The 21,057-nt window shown below is 32.5% G+C and overlaps 1 long non-coding RNA gene across 1 annotated transcript in view; it reads right to left on the reverse strand.

Moving 5' to 3' along the window:
- The window catches only part of LOC111637932, a 38,162-nt gene extending 17,145 nt beyond the window's left edge, over positions 1 to 21,017 (reverse strand). The window contains exons 1-2 of the long non-coding RNA XR_002758759.1: positions 20,925 to 21,017; positions 3,861 to 3,966 (exon numbers count right to left, since the gene is read on the reverse strand). This is a non-coding gene — a long non-coding RNA (uncharacterized LOC111637932). The remainder of the gene's footprint in view (positions 1 to 3,860; positions 3,967 to 20,924) is intronic.
- Between the last annotated feature and the right edge of the window lie 40 nt (positions 21,018 to 21,057).

A 21,057-nucleotide genomic window follows, 5' to 3' on the forward strand; every position in this document is an offset into this window, starting at 1 on the left:
ACGTACGGGAGTCACGCCGTGGCCATTCGATGTTTTTATCGAACATTCATCGCTAATTGAAAGACGGTGTAGCTCGCATTCGGACGGAGAGCTTTTTTATCGTCCAGCCCAACCGGTCCCCTTTCGAATTGGTCACGGATCGTCCGGAAATTCGTCCGAAGACCCTTCTCTTCCGTTGGCTTTCGTCTTGTTTTTATATTTGAAAAGTGAACGGATGTCGACCAAACGAACCCCATCGTTTTCCTCGAACACTTTCCGAATTCTTTACGCGAAACGACACAGAAATCGGTCGAATCGATATTTTCGGGAATCAAATTTATGTTAGAGAAAATGCAAAATAGAAATTTCTGCAACCGTTGGTGGAATCTGGAGATGTAAAGAATTTCGTCTAAATATAGCCTACCTTCGGTTGGATTTAAGTCTATGCGGATACAATGTACCTTTGTCTAGCCCTTTGGAAAGCCCATTTTTTTTGTAACCGGATAGGATTTTCCTTAGACGAATGGAAAAAGACACGGCATTATCCCGAGTTCGGGGTGTACGCGCCCGAAAGAAAGAGACGAAGGTTGTGGCCCAACGTTGGGTGATTTACGAAGAGTCAAACCAGTAAATCGATATAAAGTTTCGAAATATTTAGGTTAAGGATTTCGAAACTGCCCGACGGCACCCTGCGGTTATTTTTTAAAACTATTATTGAACGTGTTGTGCGGCTCGACGGGTGTTCATTGTCAGCTTACTTCCGCCGACGTCTTGTCAAAATGCGACCTGATTTACGGTCCCGGTTGGAGAGAGAAGAATCGCGACCTAATCCGAAAATGACGAAGGGTGTAAAATTGATTCTAAATAGAACGAAATCACAAGGATGTTTTAATTAGGCTAAGAGCGAAAACCATTGAAACCAAAGATACGGTTAATTAATTATCGTAATTTAATACAATAAACTTATCATTTGATATAACCTTCGACGATACGGCCAAATATGTGCGGTAGAGAATAACGATCTGTATATATTTATAATTGTTTAGTCATTTCTATTTACTCGTACGTAAAAGTTTTTGAATTCAAACATAAGATAAATAACACAAATAGTAGGAATTGTCCTTTTAAACAAATATCCTTTTACTATATTGAGAATTACTTAATATATTATGATTCTTTAACCTAATAGTGAACATTTTGTATTAAGAGGCCGTAAATAGAAACGATTAAAATGCGTTGTTTTGATGTATCGGGTCTTTGTAAAATATCTTAAATTCTTTTTCTGCCGTTTTCGTAAACATAATAATAAATAGGCACGTATATCTGTAAAACAGTACGTTACAAAAGACATCTTCGAGTGTAATTACTTGTTAATCTCTTCGATGATTGAAACGATGTAGGCCTAAATCTTTCCTTGATCGTAATCGTTTAAACTCCGTGAAGATTTAAATAGCTTGATTCCAGCATCCGGTTCGTAAATGATCGGGAGAGTTCCTTAAGAATTAGATGTAGTGTGGTATTACCCGTGTTTCGGCTGTAATACAAGTATACAACTTATGTCGTATATTTATGTAAATATAATGTATTAGAACTATCGACTAGCATTGTGATTTCTTGGAGCATTCTCGTTTTTTCGGCAGAATTTTGTTTATACAGATAAACGATATCCAGATCGTTGTTTATGTCCGAATAGTATGCGTAATTGTGTAGAAGAAGAATTTCGAAGGACGTTTAGTACGCTTATTTAACCGGAGGTGACAGTTTAGCAAATCCTCCCGGTCGATGTATACGACTATTTGGAGGTCGAGTTCTATTGTTTGTTGATGCAACATTCTTATTATGTTTACACCGAAACCTTGAAGTCATTTTCTAATACCGGACTTACATTCGTTAAAGTCAAGTAATAATACATTGTAGAGTTCTCTTGTTCGAAATCGAATTTAGTGTCGATTAGAACAAAACCATAATTAAAAAAAATGCGTACGTATTGTTAATGACACTTTAATACGAACGAGTGATAAATCTAAAAATTAAAATATTACAGTAAAATTTGCCTTTATTCTATGATAAAAACTGTCGTATCATTAGAAGTTCGTAGAATGCGGAATGAGTCGCATCTCGAAGCGTAAAAACAAACTTTCACTACTGTCTCACTCATCGCTTCCCAGAACAATGCTAAATGCGTGACAGAGGACAATAGAACGACCCAAATGGACCATTTTAGACGCACCTCGATTTACAGGAAAATCCGCTTGGCTCGACTCGGAAAAAGTCATCAACGATGTCTTGGCGTCTTAGGACCTGTGCGTTGACGTCAGCGACTCCTAATGTCTTATGGAATCGGTGGGGCCAAGGTGGTGACCCACGCCTCGACCCTACGCCCACCTTCGAGGTCGCCAGATCTGGCTTGATCGCCGATCGGTTGTTAAGCTTACATAAAGAGTTTAACCTCCTTACCAACAAAAATAATTCGGAAATGAATCTTTACATTCGCTCTATTTCCGTCGCGCTTGACGGAAACTGCCGACTATTTTTACGACAATTGAATACATTAAATTCGAAAAAAAATAAATTTATTATAGTTATAAGAATTACGAATGAGATTTGGATTCGGATCACGCTTTCGACGTATGAAATTTGTCAAAATGGAGCCCTAAAGTCAACTGTAACCCTTTCGTAACCGGTTAGAAAAGCGTGATCCTACGTGTCGCAGATATTTATAATCGTCCAGTCTACTAGATGATGATGTTTTCCTACAAACAACTATTAATAGTAAACCACGACTCTGAATTTCTATTTGCAGAATTTTTTTTAAAAAACTAAAGCAGGATTTTGACTTTTTCTTCATCCATCTCCAGACTTTTTCATCAATGCCACAATTTAAAATATGTACGAGGATCGAAACTGCAATTACTGCGTACCCAAACTACCGAAAAGTAAATGTAAATACATTTGGTTTAAATCCGATCTGCATAATTTTGAATTATCGATACATCTTCGATCATCTACACAATTAATTTCCAAAAGAGTTTCAAGCTAGAATTTTTAGGCATTTCTTTATACCCATTAGGTATAAAGAAAGATCTCCTATACGCAACTGATTGAAAAATCAAATACCGTGTAGAAACGATAATGAAATTAATCTGTTATTTACGGGTATGAACTGCTTTAGTCACATTTATAATCAGAAAAGTTCGGATCAACCTTGAAAACGGGAAATACCTATAAGAAGGCCTTGGAAGCCGGAAACTCTGCATCTATTAAATCTTGTTTTGAATAGTAAACATCCCGAACGATATCAAATCCTTTATTCGTCTGAAAGGGATTTTAACACGTAAATTTGCCGGCGAAATCTACAGATTGCGAGAGTATAAGAGCTCGTTGATAAACATTAAAGTTTATCGTTATGGCTTAATATATACTACAATATAATTACTGATGTAATGTAAAAAAATGTTTATTTTGATTAGCTCGGATACGTGGCTAAGATAAAGTTTGTCTGATATTAAAGTACACGGGGATATATAAAAGCAATAAATGTTAATCAACTTTTGAAGTTCTAAATTAGAATAATTGTTTTTCCAAGTTAATTTTTAAATATATTTTTTTGTTTACGGGCTGGATTGTGTTTTAAGTCGCGAATTCCAGCATATTAATGATCACAAAGCCATTTATCAATTTCGCCAGAGATAAAATCATTAATATGCTAGAGCATCATCCGATTCTCGGTGGAGTGGGCAATATTAATGGAGGATAGGGAATAATGTACTGTACTGTTCGAAATGGCCAAAACAAATCATCATTTCGTGGAAGTAGAATTTCATCTTACTTGGTTATCCGGCTGAATTTTTTGTTAATATATAAGAAAGGAATTCACTTACCGCTGCCAGGCCACGTTCGAATCCAATCTCTATACTCGTGGGTAATTCGAGTCGGGATGTCGTTATTCATTCTTCATTCTTCTGTGGCATCGTGTCTCGGATCCATCTGTAATGGAAAAAAGTGAGAGAGAACTGATACCACTCATTCATGGTGAACTATTAAAAAAAAGTTCATTTATTGTCAATTAGAAGATTATGTTTGATTAGTGCGGAATAAACTAGTTGAAGTATGAAGTATCTTACTAAGCAACAAATTTTTTCGGTCTAATCTAGTCCATCTTTAGGTTCCCTGCTATTCTATGGTCTCGACTAGAAAATGATCGTTACTAATAAATGTATATGCTGATGTATCTCTATATACTGGCTATATAAAAAATACGAATTATATTTCGTCCAAATAGAAAATTATGATCAGTATTGCAGTTTTTGTATATTTAATTTCAAGAATCTAACAGTAATTTTTGAACAAATTGTTTAAAGGAAGCATAGGCTAACGAATGGTAATCAATTATTTTCCGAGAGTAACAAATAATAAGAAATGAATTGTTCCAGATAATATGGAAATGAATGTCCCGAAAGCCAATCTGTATAGATACGAAGGACTCGCCTTGACTTCCGCTAATTTATCACCCGAACACGAAATGCGAACGTATAGAATTTCTTTATCGAAAACTGATTATTTCCAGACAGGTAATTACACATTCCATTCGGTGTACCCATTAACATAATGGTTATTAATAAAATACAATTAATACATTTTTAACCTTGTCCTAATAAAACAATGGAGCACCGAAGCATCCCGAGCCAGCTCGAAATCTTACTCCACCCTTCGATAGGTCCTAGCATTGGTCGATCGATGCGAGATGGAATTTGGAATCCGGTTCCTTGTCTAAATTTAGATAGTAGTCCTTTCTCTCCCATAACTGGGTCAGTTGTCCTTTTAATTAAAAGATGCTTATTACGTTGTGAAAAATTTGGAATTATTCATTAGCAACGATCGAAATAAAGATAGAAGTCTTTTAATAAAGCTGCGTGGGTCGTGATAAGTACACTCGCTCGTTTCTATTCAATAGCCAGTACTAAGGGTGTAATGACGTAATCAGTCATTTCGAAAATATGTTCGTGTCATAGTTTCTTAGTATGCCCTTTATTGTGGTCGACGGCTATTTGTGGGTTGTAGATCCGGGTTTTGTTACTTATTTACGTTTTCCCTCCTTTTTAAAAACAAATACAACCGTATACAGTCTTAAATTGTAAGTTCACACGAGAGAGTAATCATATAATGAATTCGAAAACATTCAAATTTCGAACTCACTCAGTAAAAATAGCCAAATTTTTAAATAGAAAAGATATAACTCTTAACCGATTTTACTTTAAACCTCTGAAAATATCGTAATTAATTTATGTTCGCATTAATAATCATAACAACCTGTCAAAATAAAAATATACATTGTAATTCTCCACATTACGTGTCCAAAAAGTATGCTATAAAGTTTATAAAATTTTGTGTCATATTTGTAGAAAATTAGAAAAAATACGTTAACTTTCGAGTGTTTTTTTTTTTGCTCCATTCCTAAATAAAAATATTTAACACTTCTCCAGATATAGAACTGTATAATTTTATATAAAATATATATATACAAAAAAACAGTATATTTTTTACTTTAGGGAAAAGTTGCCGGTGCATTAGAAATTTTACACAGAATATAGCAGATCCGCTTTTATTATTTTTAGGTAAATACTTGTAGGGATTAATTAAACTCTAAAATATAGTTTTACAAATATCAGCTTTTACTGCGAATTTATAAACGGTTACGTTCTATTACAGAATTTATTAAATTATATCTTAAGAAGATATAATTTAATCTCTTTCTCTCCTTTTTAATCTCTTCTTTGTTCGGATTTTATACATATATACATGCAGGAATTACCATAAAAATAAAGTTCATTAATTGTAGAATTTCAAATAAAACATTATAAACTACCACATATAACAATGAGAATAATAGCGAAATACGAGACAAAACGTATTTAAAAAAAAACATGACAGAATCTTCACGTTTAGTTCTGTCAAATGGAAACTTTTCCTTAAAAGAGAAATTAAATTCCCTTTCTCCGGATTTTTTCCCTGCAGCGAAAAATTCCGTAGAAATTTTTTTTTCTGGAAACAAATATGGACGAGCAAAGCTTAATTAATCTCGTTGAATTTTTAAAATAATTATCCGATATATTTTTATAATTCTTTCCACGTCTGATATTATAAATTTTTCGGCCAATTCCATGCCGTTTTCGCCGTGGATAATTGATTCTGGGATATTAGGAATGGCGAAAACACTACGAGACGTAAGCGCTGGGCTAGAAACAAAGAGAAATAAGTTACTATGTGTAAAATCCTTTACTCTTTTGTTGATAAATACTTGGTTAGGCAATATATAATAATAAATTATATTTGTCAGTGGATTATCTTTGCCTCCGATCGATTCGTTATGGCTTTCGTGCATAATTTTAATAGAGGACCCATGATTGAATATGCGACGGGCGTGCTGCGACTAAAATTAATGTATTAGCTTTTACGAATGGAAATCTAAACGACGAAGATGATTAAGTAAATGTTTAACTTAATTAGGTAATATTTAAAGTGTTATTGGACGAACCAGATGGCGCCACTAGTTTATTCTTTAATTTTAAATAGGGAGGACGGTAAGTGCCTTCAGCGCGGTTCGTCCGTGTGGCAATTACCATTTGCATTAGAGGATGCGTAAAAACAAAAATGTTAGCAAATTGGATGCGAAAGGCTGGACTCGACTCACGAAATTCGAGTGATGTAACGCATGTTAAATTTTGGATTATTCCGGCATATTTTCTGTTCGAAACCCGCTAGCGAGATCCTTATTTAAGATATTTACGGCCGAGTCGTAATAAATTATAATGCTTATCGAGTGATGGAAGCTATTATTACTATTCGAAATGACACGGGTTACGGAAAGGTTGGCACTCTGGCATTTGCGAACTTACGAAATGACCGGTGTTTTGATTAATGGAGACATGCTTGAATATAGTGTTCTGTGAGCTTTAAATAGTATGCCATTTTGTTTGTTTTTATATTCTTTAAAACTGTAACACAATTGCAGTGTCTTGACAAATGCTTCTCTTACGTTTGTTTGTACGTAGACAGCAAAATGATAAAGCTACGTTAAGGGAAAGTACTAAAGAGAATGTACCTTTTGTGTTGGATATTTATAGATAATGTAGTATAAAATACAATGTAAAACATAGGTGTACGCGTACCGTTTCTTATTTATACATAATTACTATTAAAAAAAAATGGCATTTTGTAGGAATCTGAATGATTGATTTGCAAAATATCCTGGTTTTTAATGCGGTTTAATTGCCTTAAACGTATTAATTATAATGGAAAGATTTCTAATCGGGTAAACTTATTCGAAATGGAATTACGCTATTTGTATTTAGATCGAAACAGTTTTTCCTAACTTTCTCTACAAACCTTGGCCTTAATATGATACCACGTGACAAAAATCCGGGCTATTTTCCTAGCTGTCGATTGTACATTAGATAGAGAGAGACTGGGGATCGTATTTGGGGGTGAAAAACAGAAAGGATACGCAGATATAATAAATGATCGTCCTAGAAAGCTGACCAGGATGCTGCATTCCTTATTCCCGGACTTGATAAACGTCGACCAAACACGCAACATTCGATTGTTTAAGTTAGCATTCTGTTAAGTTATACCGAGATAATCAGCTTATCTCGTGCACTATTGGGTTTCTGCGTAGTGAAGATGGATGATAGAAGTAGATTATCGCTCATTCGTAAAAGATCCGACATCGATTCGTCGGAAGATAATTGAAAACCAATGTTATAGAAAAATTATTAAGGAATTCTATTGTTTAAGAACCAATTTTCTCCCTTTTCATCTACGCTATCTCTATCTAATTATCGGCTTTATTGGTCTTAAGTCTCAGGTAAATGGATTATATATTTTAAGAGATAGAATTAATATTCTAAAGAATGATTTATGTACTGTACTTAGAAACTATTGTCGGGATACTTTCATATAAATATAATCCATTGTAAATATTCTGTTAGAATCATATTTTGAAAGTTTACTCGAACGAAAATCATACAATTTTATATTCCTTATAGATAATTTAGGGAAAAATTATTCGAGATTACCAAAAATATTTTGGTTTATAATTTGGAATTACTCCAACATTTTTTTTTTTTAAACAAGGAAGCCGTGTGTCCCGGAAAATGATTTTTAAAAAGAAATAAAAAACAATTTATTTAATAATAGGTTAAGTCCGCGATTAAATCATAAAGTGAAATGCATTTGGAAAGCGTCCAAATTTAATTTGTTCTTAAAATTTTCATAAGAAAGTTATTAGGAAAGTAATCTTGTGCATACGTTTTATAACGTTTCCTCCTGAAGGAACTCGTAATATTATCAAAGATATGATTGTTAAATTGATAAAAAGATTGCCTTTTCAACAAATCTTTGAGTTTATGCTGGCAAAAATCTTAAGAATTAAGGATTATGAAACTAAATTTAAAAGTGGAAACACCAATTTTCGAATCGATCACTCCCCCCGTCTTTATCGTCAACAGCCAAAGTTGATAATCTGTCAGAGATGTCTTTATAGGAAGTGACGGATAATTGGAGCAGTTATATCAACATCCGCAATTCAATAAATTAATGTCAAAGGTTATTGATAGACTAGGATGTAATATTTTGTTTCAGGGCTTATAAGGAAAGCGGATTTTTTTTTTATATTTTTGATGTAGTACGGGGGCGGGTCAAGAAATCTCAGACATCGCTTTGGGCTATAGGTTTACTTGTCGAGATAGATACACCTGTCCTACGGAACAACAACTTGCTCAAAAATGCCGCTGTTCCCTTATCCAGGACGATGAAAAATTATTTGATATTTAATATGTCAAAAATTCTTAAATTTTTCCAAATTCTTAATAATTAAAGAAAAGAAAAATCATCATTCATCACTCGATTAAATAAATATTTGCTATGCTATGTATTCCTGGAAGAAAATTTCAGTTTACCCGAAATACTAGACATTAATAAAACGATTGGACAAATCGCTTAATTAATATCGAAAGCTTACATCAGCGGGGTGATAGATTTAGTGACGTATTAGCCACAGAACTTTTGAATAATGCATGATGTTCCACCCAGTGGGATTCTGCTAATTAGATACCATTTCCGCCCAATATTTATCAGAAATAACGAGTGAAATATGAAAAGTAATTTAGTGACGTCGGGTAAAAATAACGAAATTTAATAAATATACTATTTAATAAGAATTAAAACAGATTAAATAACCTTATTTGAGATTTATGGTTCTATTTTCACTCGGCCTCATTTTTTTTCCTTTTTAATTGGTTGGAAGTAAAGGGGACTGAAAGGTTGAGAGATTAAAGTAGCCTTTTTATCTTGGTTATCCTTAGACTGATACTGGAGAAATTTTATGTTGAAAGCGTGAAGCCTGTTTTTACTGTATTTGAGCCAACTTTACAGAAACTACGTTGATTTGCATAAAGAAACTTGTTTGTTAAAGACGAGCGGTTATCAGATGCGTTTGAAGAAACGGAAGAAGTTTTAATAATTCATCAACATTAAGAAAGAAATTATCAATAATCGACCTACTTATCATCTTTATCGAACTTTGTATCTTTATTAAATAAGTTGTCTAATCAATCAAGACAATTTACGTAATTCGGTTGGCTGTTGTCCATCTATCCCTTCTTATCCTTTTTTTTAATAATCAGGATAAAGTCTGAGAAAGTAGATCAAGTGCTTTCTCACGAGGGTGAAATATCTTCTTTGCTTCTCCTCCTTCGCAAGAGGCGGGTCTCATCTTCGTAGGACCGATCAGTTATTATCCTCGGGGTAAACATGACAGATGACCGTAGAAGAATTTAGAGCATATCTCTCCATAAATAATAAGAAAATGGGTTTGAAGGAAGGTTCGACTCCCTGGGTGTAGAAGAAGAGAAATATGGTTGATGTGGAAATCCTGCTGAGAAGCGTTATCAGTCAAGATTCCTACCTGTTGTCTTTCTCCTGTCAGAAAATTGTCCGTCTTTGTCTTTCGATGATTTATTTTCTTCGTCTTCAATTTTTCACTTATGAAATGATTAGCTGGATTATTTTACTATTAAATGCTTTAAATGGGACTTTTTAGGTCAGGCGTTGATGCTGGGTGGCAACGAAACAGCCTTATTGTCGTAACTCGAGTTAAATCTCATTAGACTTTTCATTATCCTTTCAACTATAAACCGAGTCGACATTCGGGACATTTATTAATTTTATTATTCAATTACGAATATATATAATGGACAATGGACGGCGCATAGAAATTAAAAATTATGAATAGATAATATTCATTTCATTTTAAATGAAAAAAACAAGTCGTGCTTATGTAGGTTTATATTAAAAGAAAAAAAAATTCACGAATAAAATTATGCTATAATTTTACCTGTATAGCCATTGTAGACGGATTTATTCATTTTTAAAGACCTAGTTTAACGTGGAAATTTTTGTCACAACCGATGATTAACCTGTTTACTTTTATTAGCTTGTTTGTCACATAATGTCTCAAAATTTGTCCTTGGGCACCAGAAGATTCGCGCTTGTTTGAATAACAAACCTGTCATTTGTATTCTTTCAATCATAAAAAATGAGCTGGCACTTCTGTCTTTGTATCGATGGCAGTTTGGTCGATGTAATTATAATTTATTACAGTAGAAGCAGAAAGGAATCGAAAATTAAATAATTTTTACAAAGTTTGTTTGAATCTTTCAAGATAAATTCTAATAAGTGCTTTTCTTTATTTTCTTACATTAACGTTTGAAAAACAAGCGAAGGATAATAATTTATCTTTTGCTCATAAATCAACTTAGACTACTAGAATATGCACAATATTATTTATATAGGGCACGCTAGCCTATATACCACTCTAATAGGTTTTATAACACGCAAAATCTATCAAATTGTCTGGATTTCCTTGATAAACCAAAGATTTTCGATTAGAAATAACCTGCAGAGACTTCTAAAATGATTCCATCATTCATTTAATCGTGTTTTGCATATATCATTCATAAAGTCATTATTATTATGAACATTCTCCAATTATTTATATCCTAATAAATTACTCGAATATTAAAATAAGGCCGAAAAGGCGCAGAGAAACAATCCGTAATGCTTCAGCATATATAAAATTAATGAGACGCCTATGGGCTGCTTCGTGTCGATCAACTTTTTAAGCCGTCTATTTTATTCCCGCAGCAGCAGCATTATTATTATTAATATGCTGTACATATTTTGAATTTTGAATTCAGCTTAAAGGCTCTATTTCTTTTTAAAATAAGTTAGAATAAAGTTGCAATTAGTTTGTTGTTAGAAACGGGTCTTCTATGTCTTTTCTAATTATAGGTTGTACCTTTNACTTGCCTAAAATTTTCATTACACACCCATCTATCAATTGTTTTGACTGTTTCCCGATAGATGCCACAAGAAATATTAATCACGAAAATATTCCGATACAATTTGCTCAAGGTACAATAGCTTCTTCTATACTCTTAAATTTATAATTTTAGTTCAATGTCACGAATTTTGAAATGCTTTTTCGCATTAGTAAATCTCAGGTCTTATAGAAGTTATGCAATAAACATTAAACCGAAAATTTTCGTTTTTAATAATTAATCTAATTTTAAAAAATAATTAGAGTTATTCACACTACACGTACTAATTCAGACAAGGGACAAACATAAGTTAAGAAAATATTTTAAGGTGCAGTTAATCTTATTAATCTGAACGACAGTTATAAACACTTTAATAAACTCGTACTGCATTAACGAAAGAATCCAAAGTGGATAAAATTTTGAATGGACTTTTCTTATTTCTTTCTGAGCACTTCTTATACTGTGTTTGCATTGTAAATTAAATTCATTCACATATGTTTACGTTTAAAGTTAAACAAAATGAAATTATAGTTCATCCGTTCAACAATATTTGAAAAACAAATTTTATTACTTTTTTCTAAATAATTTCTAAGACAGACAAAATTGTGCCCCTCACACACACACACACCACCAACATCCATACATACCGGAAGAATACTCGAACTTTTTTGCATTTCTCGACGTTTCAAGTTCTCACGAATCCAAAAATAAAACTCTCTGGTTTTAATATAATAAATATTAACATAGAAAATCGCTTCATTCTGAAGTTTTTTCTGACAGATTTCCGTTTTATTTCTACTAGTATTTTAGATAGATTTCACTGTAATACATCTAAACAGTAATGTAATTTACCTGTTAAAACGCTGGCAGGCCGTCTGACAGATTGGTCGAACCTTCATCACAGCTTGTCTATAAGCGGGCTTGATGTTATTTTCAAACACGCTCAAACCTTCGAAAGCACCGGTCGAGGGTTCGAACTGCTTCGAGAGGCCTTTCTTCATCTTGCTGCCTCGAAATTTAAAATCATCCAAATTGTGTGGACTGACGAATCTTCGCACGTCCACATCCAATCCCTCCCTAAATATGCAAAGAGAAAATTTACAACACAATAACTATTTAATTCCACTCTCAAACTACATTAGATTTCCGTGCTTTTAAGTTTATTCGATAGAGGAAGGGCCTTTTATAAATCGACTAGTCTAAATCTTTTTCTGTTATTTTCAAAAAAGACATATTAAATATATTTATTAAATGAAGTTCTGTTTAAAATTTTAGTAAATTTCGTCATATTAATTGCATTCTGCCATGTGTCATGTATGTATCAAATATGTCATTGTAAATTCGATTATTTTAGGATGTTCCCGTCCTCGTAATCACGTAAGATTACTGGATAATTTAATTTCTACGTTCATTTATACTATTGCTTTCGCTGTGTCAAGACACCAGCAACTTACACCCCATGATTGTGAGTACTTGGACAAGAATATACAGGCTATGTATGCCCGATACCCTAAAAATGTGGGTTTTCTGTAGCTACGATCTCAATGGCATCAAAATATAATACATTTCCACGCTAATACCGTACATAAATATTTCCATTTTTTTCTGTTGTCCGGCTATTAATTGCGTGTTATTATGAAATCGCGGTCAGATATTGTGCCAATTTATAAACCGAGACCGTAATATCTCCCAAGTGTTTGGTGTAGAATACAACAAAGTTGCCATAGACACTTACAATTAGCCAACTCGGCCCAGATCCAGCAAATAATTTATGACAAATCTTATTCTAGAACGGGATCTTATTGTCGATGGACAGATGGAAGCAAAGAGATCCTTACTCGAACCGAACGTACTCGCATTTTTTACTTTTTGCCATTTTACACACCTTCTGCACGGATCTAAATGTAGAAAAAGAAGTATAATTATTTATCGAAAACCTATAACTTGATTTGAATTCCATTAAAACATTATATAAATTTGGGGCTCTTTTTAAAACCATTCTTGCTTGTTTCCTATTAGCGATTTCTTTCATAATACTATTCAAATTAATATTATATGTAAACTTCAACCGCCTATTGGGAGCGGTATTTAAGTCTTTTCTCTCCCTGTTTCTTTCATATTTCTTGAGTAATCGTACAATAGTGCTTTTCTTGTAACCTAGGGTCTGGGCTACTTGCAATATCCTATCAATTTCTTTATTCCTCTCACCGATTCTATCACAATATAAATAAGCACTTCTTATCAAAGTTTGAAATGCGGCCATTTTATATCGATAAGGATCCATCGACCGTGCGGGTAGTGCTGGCGTGAGTAGGTTTAATATACACGCTGGTGGACAAATGATGCTGAGAGCCTGCCGTCGGCGTGGAAGTACTGTACATAGTTAAAAAGTTCACTTAAAACTCGGGCTAGAATTAGCTAGAATTTTATTTTATTTTGTGTTAATTTTATGTGTTCTTCCGTTTTTCTTGTATATTTTAAAATAATTTTTTTGTTCTAAATGTTGATTTAAATATTTGTATTCTATGGAACGACATCATCAAGTCAACATCATACTCGGGCTAGAATTAGCTAGAATTTTATTTTATTTTGTGTTAATTTTATGTGTTCTTCCGTTTATATTGTATATTTTAAAATAATTTCTTTCATACTTTTTGCGAATTACAATGCAGATTTGCGTACAAAATTGTTTTAAAAAGTGATGAAATTAATTAGCTTAAGTAGGTTTAAGCTATTAAATGATCAATAGCGTTGGCTTGCTTGATAATTAAGACTGAATTTGCATATTTTTCAGGTATTTTTTATCAACAATTTAAATATAAATAAAGCAAAGTAGATTAATATTTATTCTTATTTTATTTATTCATTATTATTATTATTATTTTAACATTTTAAAGTTTTATTCTTTAGCTAATTAATCTATATGTTTATTTGCAAATTTACAATGTTAAAAGCTTAAGAACATTGAAGTAAATGCAAACAATCATGCACAATAAATTCATTTGATGTTTCGGGGTTCGAATATTAAAGTTGATTATCAAGTAACAAATCAAAACAAAGATATAATTTTAATANTATAAAAAAAAACAGTATATTTTTTACTTTAGGGAAAAGTTGCCGGTGCATTAGAAATTTTACACAGAATATAGCAGATCCGCTTTTATTATTTTTAGGTAAATACTTGTAGGGATTAATTAAACTCTAAAATATAGTTTTACAAATATCAGCTTTTACTGCGAATTTATAAACGGTTACGTTCTATTACAGAATTTATTAAATTATATCTTAAGAAGATATAATTTAATCTCTTTCTCTCCTTTTTAATCTCTTCTTTGTTCGGATTTTATACATATATACATGCAGGAATTACCATAAAAATAAAGTTCATTAATTGTAGAATTTCAAATAAAACATTATAAACTACCACATATAACAATGAGAATAATAGCGAAATACGAGACAAAACGTATTTAAAAAAAAACATGACAGAATCTTCACGTTTAGTTCTGTCAAATGGAAACTTTTCTTTAAAAGAGAAATTAAATTCCCTTTCTCCGGATTTTTTCCCTGCAGCGAAAAATTCCGTAGAAATTTTTTTTTCTGGAAACAAATATAGACGAGCAAAGCTTAATTAATCTCGTTGAATTTTTAAAATAATTATCCAATATATTTTTATAATTCTTTCCACGTCTGATATTATAAATTTTTCGGCCAATTCCATGCCGTTTTCGCCGTGGATAATTGATTCTGGGATATTAGGAATGGCGAAAACACTACGAGACGTAAGCGCTGGGCTAGAAACAAAGAGAAATAAGTTACTATGTGTAAAATCCTTTACTCTTTTGTTGATAAATACTTGGTTAGGCAATATATAATAATAAATTATATTTGTCAGTGGATTATCTTTGCCTCCGATCGATTCGTTATGGCTTTCGTGCATAATTTTAATAGAGGACCCATGATTGAATATGCGACGGGCGTGCTGCGACTAAAATTAATGTATTAGCTTTTACGAATGGAAATCTAAACGACGAAGATGATTAAGTAAATGTTTAACTTAATTAGGTAATATTTAAAGTGTTATTGGACGAACCAGATGGCGCCACTAGTTTATTCTTTAATTTTAAATAGGGAGGACGGTAAGTGCCTTCAGCGCGGTTCGTCCGTGTGGCAATTACCATTTGCATTAGAGGATGCGTAAAAACAAAAATGTTAGCAAATTGGATGCGAAAGGCTGGACTCGACTCACGAAATTCGAGTGATGTAACGCATGTTAAATTTTGGATTATTCCGGCATATTTTCTGTTCGAAACCCGCTAGCGAGATCCTTATTTAAGATATTTACGGCCGAGTCGTAATAAATTATAATGCTTATCGAGTGATGGAAGCTATTATTACTATTCGAAATGACACGGGTTACGGAAAGGTTGGCACTCTGGCATTTGCGAACTTACGAAATGACCGGTGTTTTGATTAATGGAGACATGCTTGAATATAGTGTTCTGTGAGCTTTAAATAGTATGCCATTTTGTTTGTTTTTATATTCTTTAAAACTGTAACACAATTGCAGTGTCTTGACAAATGCTTCTCTTACGTTTGTTTGTACGTAGACAGCAAAATGATAAAGCTACGTTAAGGGAAAGTACTAAAGAGAATGTACCTTTTGTGTTGGATATTTATAGATAATGTAGTATAAAATACAATGTAAAACATAGGTGTACGCGTACCGTTTCTTATTTATACATAATTACTATTAAAAAAAAATGGCATTTTGTAGGAATCTGAATGATTGATTTGCAAAATATCCTGGTTTTTAATGCGGTTTAATTGCCTTAAACGTATTAATTATAATGGAAAGATTTCTAATCGGGTAAACTTATTCGAAATGGAATTACGCTATTTGTATTTAGATCGAAACAGTTTTTCCTAACTTTCTCTACAAACCTTGGCCTTAATATGATACCACGTGACAAAAATCCGGGCTATTTTCCTAGCTGTCGATTGTACATTAGATAGAGAGAGACTGGGGATCGTATTTGGGGGTGAAAAACAGAAAGGATACGCAGATATAATAAATGATCGTCCTAGAAAGCTGACCAGGATGCTGCATTCCTTATTCCCGGACTTGATAAACGTCGACCAAACACGCAACATTCGATTGTTTAAGTTAGCATTCTGTTAAGTTATACCGAGATAATCAGCTTATCTCGTGCACTATTGGGTTTCTGCGTAGTGAAGATGGATGATAGAAGTAGATTATCGCTCATTCGTAAAAGATCCGACATCGATTCGTCGGAAGATAATTGAAAACCAATGTTATAGAAAAATTATTAAGGAATTCTATTGTTTAAGAACCAATTTTCTCCCTTTTCATCTACGCTATCTCTATCTAATTATCGGCTTTATTGGTCTTAAGTCTCAGGTAAATGGATTATATATTTTAAGAGATAGAATTAATATTCTAAAGAATGATTTATGTACTGTACTTAGAAACTATTGTCGGGATACTTTCATATAAATATAATCCATTGTAAATATTCTGTTAGAATCATATTTTGAAAGTTTACTCGAACGAAAATCATACAATTTTATATTCCTTATAGATAATTTAGGGAAAAATTATTCGAGATTACCAAAAATATTTTGGTTTATAATTTGGAATTACTCCAACATTTTTTTTTTTAAACCAAGGAAGCCGTGTGTCCCGGAAAATGATTTTTAAAAAGAAATAAAAAACAATTTATTTAATAATAGGTTAAGTCCGCGATTAAATCATAAAGTGAAATGCATTTGGAAAGCGTCCAAATTTAATTTGTTCTTAAAATTTTCATAAGAAAGTTATTAGGAAAGTAATCTTGTGCATACGTTTTATAACGTTTCCTCCTGAAGGAACTCGTAATATTATCAAAGATATGATTGTTAAATTGATAAAAAGATTGCCTTTTCAACAAATCTTTGAGTTTATGCTGGCAAAAATCTTAAGAATTCGAGATTATGAAACTAAATTTAAAAGTGGAAACACCAATTTTCGAATCGATCACTCCCCCCGTCTTTATCGTCAACCGCCAAAGTTGATAATCTGTCAGAGATGTCTTTATAGGAAGTGACGGATAATTGGAGCAGTTATATCAACATCCGCAATTCAATAAATTAATGTCAAAGGTTATTGATAGACTAGGATGTAATATTTTGTTTCAGGGCTTATAAGGAAAGCGGATTTTTTTTTATATTTTTGATGTAGTACGGGGGCGGGTCAAGAAATCTCAGACATCGCTTTGGGCTATAGGTTTACTTGTCGAGATAGATACACCTGTCCTACGGAACAACAACTTGCTCAAAAATGCCGCTGTTCCCTTATCCAGGACGATGAAAAATTATTTGATATTTAATATGTCAAAAATTCTTAAATTTTTCCAAATTCTTAATAATTAAAGAAAAGAAAAATCATCATTCATCACTCGATTAAATAAATATTTGCTATGCTATGTATTCCTGGAAGAAAATTTCAGTTTACCCGAAATACTAGACATTAATAAAACGATTGGACAAATCGCTTAATTAATATCGAAAGCTTACATCAGCGGGGTGATAGATTTAGTGACGTATTAGCCACAGAACTTTTGAATAATGCATGATGTTCCACCCAGTGGGATTCTGCTAATTAGATACCATTTCCGCCCAATATTTATCAGAAATAACGAGTGAAATATGAAAAGTAATTTAGTGACGTCGGGTAAAAATAACGAAATTTAATAAATATACTATTTAATAAGAATTAAAACAGATTAAATAACCTTATTTGAGATTTATGGTTCTATTTTCACTCGGCCTCATTTTTTTTCCTTTTTAATTGGTTGGAAGTAAAGGGGACTGAAAGGTTGAGAGATTAAAGTAGCCTTTTTATCTTGGTTATCCTTAGACTGATACTGGAGAAATTTTCTTGTGTTGAAAGCGTGAAGTCTGTTTTTACTATATTTGAGCCAACTTTACAGAAACTGCGTTGATTTACATAAAGAAACTTGTTTGTTAAAGACGAGCGGTTATCAGATGCGTTTGAAGAAACGGAAGAAGTTTTAATAATTCATCAACATTAAGAAAGAAATTATCAATAATCGACCTACTTATCATCTTTATCGAACTTTGTATCTTTATTAAATAAGTTGTCTAATCAATCAAGACAATTTACGTAATTCGGTTGGCTGTTGTCCATCTATCCCTTCTTATCCTTTTTTTTAATAATCAGGATAAAGTCTGAGAAAGTAGATCAAGTGTTTTCTCACGAGGGTGAAATATCTTCTTTGCTTCTCCTCCTTCGCAAGAGGCGGGTCTCATCTTCGTAGGACCGATCAGTTATTATCCTCGGGGTAAACATGACAGATGACCGTAGAAGAATTTAGAGCATATCTCTCCATAAATAATAAGAAAATGGGTTTGAAGGAAGGTTCGACTCCCTGGGTGTAGAAGAAGAGAAATATGGTTGATGTGGAAATCCTGCTGAGAAGCGTTATCAGTCAAGATTCCTACCTGTTGTCTTTCTCCTGTCAGAAAATTGTCCGTCTTTGTCTTTGGATGATTTATTTTCTTCGTCTTCAATTTTTCACTTATGAAATGATTAGCTGGATTATTTTACTATTAAATGCTTTAAATGGGACTTTTTAGGTCAGGCGTTGATGCTGGGTGGCAACGAAACAGCCTTATTGTCGTAACTCGAGTTAAATCTCATTAGACTTTTCATTATCCTTTCAACTATAAACCGAGTCGACATTCGGGACATTTATTAATTTTATTATTCAATTACGAATATATATAATGGACAATGGACGGCGCATAGAAATTAAAAATTATGAATAGATAATATTCATTTCATTTTAAATGAAAAAAACAAGTCGTGCTTATGTAGGTTTATATTAAAAGAAAAAAAAATTCACGAATAAAATTATGCTATAATTTTACCTGTATAGCCATTGTAGACGGATTTATTCATTTTTAAAGACCTAGTTTAACGTGGAAATTTTTGTCACAACCGATGATTAACCTGTTTACTTTTATTAGCTTGTTTGTCACATAATGTCTCAAAATTTGTCCTTGGGCACCAGAAGATTCGCGCTTGTTTGAATAACAAACCTGTCATTTGTATTCTTTCAATCATAAAAAATGAGCTGGCACTTCTGTCTTTGTATCGATGGCAGTTTGGTCGATGTAATTATAATTTATTACAGTAGAAGCAGAAAGGAATCGAAAATTAAATAATTTTTACAAAGTTTGTTTGAATCTTTCAAGATAAATTCTAATAAGTGCTTTTCTTTATTTTCTTACATTAACGTTTGAAAAACAAGCGAAGGATAATAATTTATCTTTTGCTCATAAATCAACTTAGACTACTAGAATATGCACAATATTATTTATATAGGGCACGCTAGCCTATATACCACTCTAATAGGTTTTATAACACGCAAAATCTATCAAATTGTCTGGATTTCCTTGATAAACCAAAGATTTTCGATTAGAAATAACCTGCAGAGACTTCTAAAATGATTCCATCATTCATTTAATCGTGTTTTGCATATATCATTCATAAAGTCATTATTATTATGAACATTCTCCAATTATTTATATCCTAATAAATTACTCGAATATTAAAATAAGGCCGAAAAGGCGCAGAGAAACAATCCGTAATGCTTCAGCATATATAAAATTAATGAGACGCCTATGGGCTGCTTCGTGTCGATCAACTTTTTAAGCCGTCTATTTTATTCCCGCAGCAGCAGCATTATTATTATTAATATGCTGTACATATTTTGAATTTTGAATTCAGCTTAAAGGCTCTATTTCTTTTTAAAATAAGTTAGAATAAAGTTGCAATTAGTTTGTTGTTAGAAACGGGTCTTCTATGTCTTTTCTAATTATAGGTTGTACCTTTGTCGTTAAGAGAAAGGGAAAAACCCGGAATAAATGATCGACTTACTACACTGTTAATGTAATTTTCATATTTGATTCATGTTTAAACTTAAATCAAAATTTTCAAAATGTAATCTTTTCTAAAACTTTCCTTACTGGGGAAAAACTGAAATTAAAATTCTTTGTACAGAGACAGACTTTTAATTATAGAATGAAAGAAGCTTCTTGTCCCAAACTGTATTCACATTAGGATTCCTCAAACATTAAATACGTGCAGATATATACGAAGACTTATCATAATGTTATTAGGAACATAACAATGACACCGATGTTCCCAATATCAGTGTGGTAAATCTCCGTATTGAAAGAATTCTAATGCAAAACTTGGCTTCATTCACGCCATCGGACACACTATATTAATAAATTGTAATTGATGGCTGGAATAACAAAGAAGATAAACGGTCTTTGTATAATGGCGTTGTTTTGAATTTTAAAGTGTGTGTATAGCTACAGAACTTGTTATAACGAAAGAAGACACTACTACATTCGGGACACCAAACACATTTTATTAGTAAATTGTGTTTGATGGCCCGAATATAGCAAGATCTTCTTTCATTTTATGTCAAAAATGATGCCAAGATTTGTCGATTTCGGTGAAAAACGTCTTACCTGTTGAATAATTCTTCGTGTTTGAATAACTCGATATCAAATATCAAGAAATATTTACTAATTTGATGTAAGCAAGTTGTCGAAAAGATTCATCTGTAAATAAAAATCAACTGTTTTGTAATTTAAAAAAAAA

This window comes from Centruroides sculpturatus, unplaced genomic scaffold, assembly GCF_000671375.1.
Source record: "Centruroides sculpturatus isolate CEXI.00-Female unplaced genomic scaffold, Cexi_2.0 scaffold1208, whole genome shotgun sequence".
NCBI classification, from domain to species: Eukaryota; Metazoa; Arthropoda; class Arachnida; order Scorpiones; family Buthidae; genus Centruroides; species Centruroides sculpturatus.